This window comes from Callospermophilus lateralis, chromosome 2 (genome assembly GCF_048772815.1).
Source record: "Callospermophilus lateralis isolate mCalLat2 chromosome 2, mCalLat2.hap1, whole genome shotgun sequence".
Taxonomy (NCBI): Eukaryota; Metazoa; Chordata; class Mammalia; order Rodentia; family Sciuridae; genus Callospermophilus; species Callospermophilus lateralis.
Genome location: NC_135306.1, coordinates 34,072,596 through 34,081,671, shown reverse-complemented (window position 1 = coordinate 34,081,671; position 9,076 = coordinate 34,072,596).

The following is a 9,076-nucleotide window of genomic DNA, read 5'->3' as shown; positions in this document are numbered from 1 at the left end:
TCGGGGACCCCAAGGCCCTGAAGGCCTCGCCTGAGACCCATGGCCTCTGTCCACTCCAGTGATGCTGAGATCGGGCACCTCTGTTTATTCTATGGCCAGCAGTTGTGTCCACTGAGTTCTTGCTATACACTGGCCACTGTGCTCAGAGGTTACCCTGTGTTATCTCACTCAGTTCTTGCAAAACAGACCTGTTTGATAGGAGACTGGGGATCAGGGGTGCTAGGCACTCGTCCAAGGTGACAGCCCTCGTCTGAGTTTACATCCTCTGGAGCTGGCCAACTCCCTGCATCTGTGTGCCCCACCTCAAGCCTCCACATGCTGGCAAGACTCGAGATTCCCACCAGGCACGGGATGCAGAGGACTCGTCTGTCATTGGTGTGTACCCTTCCATGTGCCCAGCCCTCTGTGACACATCACGGCATCCCTCTGCACCACAAAGGGGGCTGTGAGCGTGGCTTGGCTTAGGGCAACGTTTGCTTCATGGAGGAGGCCGACCAGCTAGGAGCGTGGCTGGGAGGAACCAGGCCAGGTGTGTCTGTCTGGAACTGGCAGGCCCTGGGCTGAGCTGGGTGTGACAGCCATGGCTGCACCAGGACTGTGACTGCTATCCCTGCACACCCAGGGAGTGGGGGCGCCCAGTGTTTAGTCCATTGTCATCCAAATCTCAGCAGCTTCTAGGGAGAGCAGGTGCGTATGACGTCTCTAGAATTTCTACCATCCAAACCAAGAGGGTGGGGGTAAAGAGAGAGGGAGGACTGTCCTGGTTCTGCCATCAACTTCCAGTGACTGTCCCACACCCCTCCCCACCTTGGCCATCAGTTTCCACACCTGCCTGTTTGGAAGCGTTCATCTGTGAATCCATCTCCCTTCTCCTGGCACCTGGAGGGCTTTTGCCTGTGGCTCAAAGTCCTGTGAGCTTGTGGGGCAGTTGCTGTGTCTGGGGCTCATGCTGCCCACCAGCCTGTGAAATCCCTGCGGGCAGGAACCGTGTCTGCTGTATCTCCTCTGTGCCCTCCAGGGCCCGCCCAGCACCGCCCAGTCTGTGTCTGACTAAGGGAATGAAGAGCCCTTTGGGTGGGGGCTGGCGGGCCCATGTGGCCATCTGCCTGCCCTCCCCGGGACAGTGGGCGGCAATTCCTGGAGGTGGTCACAGGCTCTCAGGGACACAGGCAGTTTTGCTTATGATCTCACGAATTTCCCCAGCATAAAGCCGGGTTGGTCTGGGTGACGCTGGACATTTGTAGACAGGGCTTGTGTTATCAGCTTTGGATCTGTCTGCTCGGCGGGCTCGGCTCCGGGGCTCAGATTCCTCTCTGTGTCCACAGTGCCCAGGGCAGGGCCTGGCACAGAGTCAGTGCCCCCCTGAGTGGCAGAGGAAGTGCTTCCCTGCACCCGCCCACCCCCACTTAAAGCTACATCAGACTACACCTTAGTAATGATCCCCAAGGGCCTAGCTGACCAGTGCCAGGCTTGCTATGGGGGACAGAGATCAAGCAGACTCAATCCTCATCCTCAGAGCTCTCTGTGTGTCCCAGGAGAGTCTGACAGGTTCCTCGGGGCTCTAGGGGACAGTGTCCGTCACAGCTTGTTTGGGCTGCTATAATAAAAATGAGGTGACTTATAAACATCAGACATTCATTGCTCATAGTTCTAGGGTCAGGAAGTCTAAGATCAAGGGACCCGTAGACATGTGGCAGGGGACAAAGCCAGGACTGAGCTCAGGAGCTCCTCTCTTCCAGCCTCACACACTTTCTCTTTACCAGGCCACCTCCTTGGGAAAGTCTCACATCTGCCACTTGCACTGGTCACACAACACCCTGCGTGAAAGGTAGCCAGGTGCTTTGCCAAATATGACCACAAGTGTTATGGGTTGGATGAGAGGGTGTGCTCCCAAAACTCACGTGGGAGGCAGTGCAAGAAGGTTCCGAGGAGAAATGAGTGGGTTGTAAGAGTCTCAACCTAATCAGTGTTTTAATCCTCTGATAGGTCCGGTTGGTGTGTGGTGTTCCTGGAAGGTGTGCGTGGGTGCCTAGCCAGACTGCGGCAGATAGGGATTCACTGAGGGTAACTGGAGAGTAGGTTGTGGCTGGAGGGGGTGGAAATTGGAGCGTGGCTTTGGGTATATATTTGTACCTGCCCAGTGCAATTTCTCTGCTTCCTGATCACTGTGATGTGAGCTGCTTGTCTCTGCCACCGTCTCCCTCCATGATGCTCAGCCTCACCTGGAGGCCTGGGGAATGGGGCCGGCCTTCTGTGGATTAAGACCTCTAAAACCATGAGCCCTCAAATAAACTCTTCCTCCTCTAATTGTTCTGGTCAGATCCTTTAGTCACAGCAAGAAAAAAGCTGATTAAAACACCAAGCAAGCGTGCGAGCTAGCTTACTTACATCCACCACTGTACTAGCCAGAGTTGTGCTGATTTTAGAATTCAGAAGGATTTTTTTTTTTTAATGAATAATTTGGTTGGCTTTTGCCAATTTAAAATATATCCAGTCAGGAGTGGTGGTACTCGCCTATAATCCCAGCAACTTTGGAGACTGAGGTAGGAGGATGGCAAGTTCAAGTCCAGCCTGAGCAACTTAGTGAGACCCTGACTCAAAAATAAAGAAAGAAAGAAAAAAAAAAAAAAAAAGGCTGAGCATGTAGCTCAGTGGTAGAGTGTCCCTGAGTGTCCCCAGTACCAAATCCACCCTCCACCTCTCTCTCCAGGGAAGTGTGCTCATGCCTTCCTTTCCATTTTTTCTCCCTTCCTTTTCTTATGGTAGATTTCATCCAAACAAGAAGGAACTGAGATTGTCTTTTTGAAAACCATTTGCCCTCCTCTCCATCTTGCTTCTGCCAGGACTTAGTGGTCTCTGCGATGTCCTTGACTGACCGGTCAGACTCCACTTCGTCCTCATCTCTTTCCTGAATTATCTCTGCAGCTTCTCACTGGGTCCTGGCACACAGTTCTGTTGTCTTTCATCGTCTCTCTACACAGCTGAGGAATGAACATAAATATAACTATCTGTTCCAAGCACTTCCCTACTACAAAACTTCTAAGGCATTCCAGAATCCACAGAGTAAGGGGCAAAGTCTTTAGCTTGTCATTTAAGGCCTTTCATAATCTGGCCTCAGTAGACCTATTTAGTCATTTCCTCTTTCTTCTTAGACACAAACCATTGTCCCCTTCAGGCCAGGTGGGAGGAGCCTGAGAATTCAGAATGCCTAGGCTTCACGCATGGTCATGGCCACTTGGTCTCCCTCATGACAGCGGCTGTCTTATGGGGGCTTCTTTTTTTCTGGATTCTGTGCTGTATACTTCACACTCTTTTTTATTATTTTGTTTGATCTGCACAAATAACCCTCTGAGGCAGGTACTAGTTCCAGCCCTGTTTAATAGATGAGGAAACAGCAGAGAGAAGTTAAGTGTTTTGTCTCAAGTCCCCAACTGGCCCTGGCAGGACCACTAAGCTGTCCATCAAGGTGCCCAGGCCACTTAACAACTCTCAGAAGGCTTGGAGTGATCAACTTCCCTGACCACCTGTCCCCTGGCTCTTCCATTGCACAAATGGTGAAAGAGAGGCTGGGGGCATTTCCAAAGTCACTCAGTAAATTAGAATTGAGACTGGAAATTGGTCCAGACTGGCAGGACAAGACTCTCCTGGCCCCTCTTAGGAATGGCATGTGCAGGGATCAGCACATAGGTGGGATGCCTGGTGTGCAAGTTTATGTTTTATTGCCAGTAATACAATACCACAGGCTGGATGAGTTATAAAGAAAAAAAAAAAAGGCTTATTTTGGTTCATGGTTCTGGAGGTCCTAGGTGGAGGGGCTGTATCAGGTAGTGCTCTTCTTGCTGGCAGAGTCCCAAGGTGGTACTGGGGACAGCATGGCAGGACAGGGAACATGCTTCTCTTCTTTCTCCCTCTTCTTAAAGAGCCACCAGGATTCCATCACTGGGGAGCTCCACCTCAGTGACTTATCTGATCCTAGTCACTTCCCACCTCCCGTCACTACAGTCGAATTACATTTCCACCCTCTTAATACCTCACAAGGGAGGTTCAATTTCAACATGAAGCCTCGGGAGACACATATAAACCAGATTCAAATCATAGCACCTGGACCTAGCATGGGCCGCGGCTCAACCCAAACCTTTTGTCTTCTCCCAGCTCAGCCACTGATGTGTTTGGGGGCAGAGCCCTCAGGAACCTTCTGAGAACGCCATGTCCTAATTATAAGCTATTTCATGACTAAGCATTTTGAAAGAAGTTTATTACCTAATATTATGTATGTGTATTTATACATGCAGAATAATATTTGAAATATATATTAATTGTAAAGTTTGGTGGTAAAAAGAGACCACCACCCACCTTTGGAACTAGAACTTTCACATATATCTGGGTCCTCTTCCCTGTTCTATCCCCTTGCTCCCCTCCAAGGTGAGCACAACCCAGATTTTGGTGTCCATCATTTCCTTGCTATTTTGTAATAATTTAAGAACATCTATACATATTCCAAAGCCATGTATTATTTTCTTATATTTGCATTTGAACTTCATAAAAGTACTATCATACTATAAATTGTCTTCTCTTAATTGCTTTTTACTCTCAATGTTATCTCCCCAATTCATGCATGTTGATGCCTGCAATTCAGTTCATTTCTCTTCCCTGCTGCATAATATTTACTTGTGAGAAACACTACATATAATATACTATCTTGTTCTTGGGCATTTAGTTTGCTTCCAATATTATGTTATCATGAATAATGCTGTTATGAACACACTCTTGGTGATGTCTCCCAGTGCACAGAGGAATTTCTCAAATGGAATGGAATTGCTAGGAATGGCTAGGAATGGAATTGCTATATCACATGATGTGTGGTTATGGAAAAATCCACATCAGTAAAAGCTCCCACCTGCTGTGGAGGTCCTTACAGCTCCAGGGGAACCTCTATCGCCCCCTATTGGCAGAGCCTAAAAGAGTCCACCTACCAAGCTGAATATAACAGGGTCCCGCCCTGGCATCCCAGAGCCATACATACAGGGGAGAGGGTTGCAGATGAGAGGCCTTGGAAATACGTGATCACATGCCGCTGAATGAAAAAATCACTGTGGGCCAATGTGGACTGAAGGTCGCCAGTTTAACACCTCTGCAACGAAGCCTGATTGCCTGCTGATTTCCATTTGTACTTTCTGCTCTTGCCACAGGGAACATCTCTTCTTTCCACAAAAGCAATGCCCTTCCATGACCATTAATCCTTTCCCCTCCCTCCCAATACCCCTGTCACTGCCACACTTTGCTCCCTGTTCAAACCCTTCCCGTTGCTGAAAGCCCCATTCAAATGCTGTTTCCTTGGTAAAGGCTTCTCTGATGTCTCTAACTGGAGGAAATAAAAATACCCTTCTCTTGACTCCCTGGCTCCTTGTCCGCCCTCTCTAGGGGTAGAAAGTACTTTCACTTAGTTGCACAGTTCTTTTGGTCTATGACTCATCTCCTCATTCAGAATTACTATTTGTTTAAGATTCCAAAAAGCAACACAACAATATGGGATGAGAGAAAATAATCATACCCACCTCCACCCTGCACCACTTCTTATCATTTTAATGTATTCCTGTCTGATTTTTCTATGTACATATTTTGATTTATGTAGCACAAATGTAATGTTGTATTTGAATTTTTGACCCTTATTAGATTTTCTCTCCCTGTTGCTTAAGAACATTGTTATTTTTAATGGCTATGCCCAGTTCCATGACATGTTCTTAGTAATGGTTGTGTGCAGATGCTCCTTGGCTTACAATGGTGTTATGTTTGGATAAACATATGCATTGAATTCACCCAACCTCTGGATACCCTAGCTTAGCAGCACAGGACACTGTAGCATATTACTTGGTTCCACTTGTGATCACGTGGCTGAGTGAGGGCTGTGGGCTGCTTTCACAGCTCAGCATCTTGAAAGAGTATCATACCGAGTGTTGCTAGCCCAGGGAAAAGATCAATATCCAAAATGTGAAGTATGATTTCTATTGAATGTCTGTTACTTTTGCACCATTGTAAAGTCAAGGACTGTCTGCATTAGTAATTTTTTTTTAAAAAAAACATATTTTAAGTTGTAGATGGACATAATACCTTTTTAAAATTTGTTTTATGTAGTGGCAAGTGCTTAACCACTGAGCTATAGCTCCAGCCCAGTAATGGTTTTAAGTGACAGAAACTCAACCTATATGGGGACAGGAAAAAAAGCAATTTTGTGCAGAGGACATGGATTGCAGGTGATTGGGTCCTGGGGACCCTGGAACAAGACTGCAGATGCCGTGAGGTATCTCTTGTGCTTTGTGTTGGCTCCGTTCTTTCCTATGTCCATCAGCAGACTGGCTTCCTCTGCTCTCCCTGTTCACGGGCCAGAACACGCCCAATGGCTAGGCCCAAGCTTTACATGTGGCAAGACAGGCCGGTCGCTCTTTCTCAGGAGCAGGCTTCTGTTGTGGAGCAAAGAGTCAGGGTTGGATTGTACTCATGAGAGTGATCTTTAAATACAAGGTAGCTCAGGCAGAAAAGGATTCATTCAGAGTTTATATCACTTCCAAATAACTGCCGCCAGAGTCACCCCATGGGTCCACACAACAGCCTTTTTCCTTATTTTAAAATTGTTTTCTTTGGGCCCGTTCTTAGAAGTGGTTAGACTGGGTTGTGACCTTTGTATATTTTTATGATGTTTGATTCTATTGCCAAACTGATTTCCAAGAGTTACTCAACTTTTTCCTCCATCAACAGCTGTGAAAAATAGAGCTGTTTCAGGGTACCACAGAGCCTACTGGGCTTTATGACTTGAAATAGATTTTTTTTACTATTTTAATAATCATAAAAAGATATCTCATAATTTTTATTAGCATTTTTCTGGCTACTAGTAAGGCGGAAGACATTCCCATATATTTAGTTTATTATACTATATTCCCTTCTGTGAATTGTTTTTTTCCTGGCTTTGCCCATTTATCTAGTGCATTGCTCCCTCCATCCAGATTTCACCGCCCCTTCCTTCTGTGTGTGCCTCCTACTTCCTCTGTTCTCCTTTTGGGGCATGAATCACGGCCTGCCTTGTAATACAATTATTTGTGTCTGGATCTGATGTTTTTTATTGGACAGTGAGCTCCTGGTGGGCCCAGCTGGGCCCGGCACCTGCCTAGCGTGGAACTTCGTAGCATAGGGTACTCGGTGATGGTTCATTAGATAAACTTGACATGAGTTACAGTCTCCACCACGTAGAAGCGACTGTTCTGTACAGGCTGCAAGGGTTCAGGGAGCATAGACCTCCATTCACTCATTCATTCTGCACCCAACTGAAGGTCTAACTGAAGGTCTGTTAGGTGTGGGGGTAGAGAAGGGTGTTGGGGACCCACCTTCCTGGAGCAATGGAGGACAATAGAAGAGCCACCCTACCAATAAATCTGCTTGTCCCAAACAGTTCCAGAGAGTTCTATGAACTCTAATGGACAGAGGCACAGATCAATGTTAGATTGAGAAATGGTGTCCAGAACCATTCCTGGACCATATCTGGAGCAGGAATTGGTAAATCTTTTCTTTAAAGTACTAAATAGTAAGCATCTGAGGTCCTACAAACCACATAGAGTCTCTGTCACTTAGCCTTCCTTGAAATTTTTTTTTTAATTTTCTTTTTTAAGTTTTTAATCAAATTTTTCAAAATGTAAAGACAATTCTTAGCTAGTGGGCCCCTTGAAAAATACCTGAGGCCCCCATTTAGTTTGTGGGTTGTGATTTACCAATCTTAGACTAGACTCTGGAGCCATAGAATGTCCATCCTGACCGGAAGGGGACACTAAATCTTCGAGGACTGAAGCAATGTGTCAGGTCCCCTTGCTGGTACCTGTGCTAAACCAGGTGGTTAGAACTTTGCTTGGCCCTTGGAATAGTCCCTGGGGTCAGTTTTCTGCTCCTAACAAGTTTGGACCTAGGCTGGTGTGACCCCAGAAATTTAGAGGGTGGTCTATTCCTAGAGAAAATGGTCCTTTCCCACAGGCTAGTTCCTGTCCCTTACAGAACATGACTTCTTTGTCCCCTGCCGTCCTGTTGAGTTGAGGCTGGGTGTTGGAGAAGGGGGGGTAGCAGCATTATCATTCTCATGAGGCTTATGAAGGTTGAGTCTAAAAATTGTGTTGCCTGTAGAAGCATTTCTTTTATCATAATTGATTTTTACAGCAAAGGTGACATTCTTATTCAACTGAATCATGTGGGGGCACAGTAAATACTAAATATAATTGCTCCCTCTCTTCCAAGATAATTCTCCTGACCAATACACACTCAGCCACAGACTGGACCCGGAAGCTGCTTCCTCTGTCTCTAGGGGCTTCTTCCAGCTCAGGGGCTAGAAATAAAGAAAATCACAGTCATGAGCCACATAATAATGTTTCAGTCAACTACATACTGCATATATGATACTGGTCCCATAAGACTAGGGACATGGTAGCCATCTCAGTTTGTATGAAACAAAAAAAAAAACCTCGGATATTTGCACAACAGTGAAGTCACCTAACAATGCATTTTCTCAGAACGTTGCCCCACTGTTAAATGATGTGACTGAAGGAATTTTAAAATGGCGACAGCAGAGAATGAGGCCAAGCAGGGGCTGGTTGTAGTGTGCATGGGTTGAACCTCAGGTGGTCAGCCTGATGTAACACAGCCATGCCTGTGGGCTTATATATTCTCTGTGGCTGCCTTTGCCAGCCAGCGGCAGAATTGTATGGGTCAGAGACCACTTGCCCATGAGTACCAGCCCTTTACAGAAAAAGTTTGCCAACCAGCCGGGCACGGTGGTTCATGCCTGTAATCCCGGCTTGGGAGGCTGAGGCAGGAGGATTGAGAGTTCAAAGCCAGCTTCAGCAAAAGCAAGATGCTAAGCAACTCAGTGAGACCCTGTCTCTAAATAAAATGCAAAACAGGACTGGGGGTGTGGCTCAGTGGTTGAGTACCCTGAGTTCAATCCCTGGAACCAGTTCCCCCCACCAAAAATAAAAATGTTTATCAAACCTTGCTCCAAATCATTGGCTCTCAAACTGGGCTGTCATGAGAATCACTGGGGGAG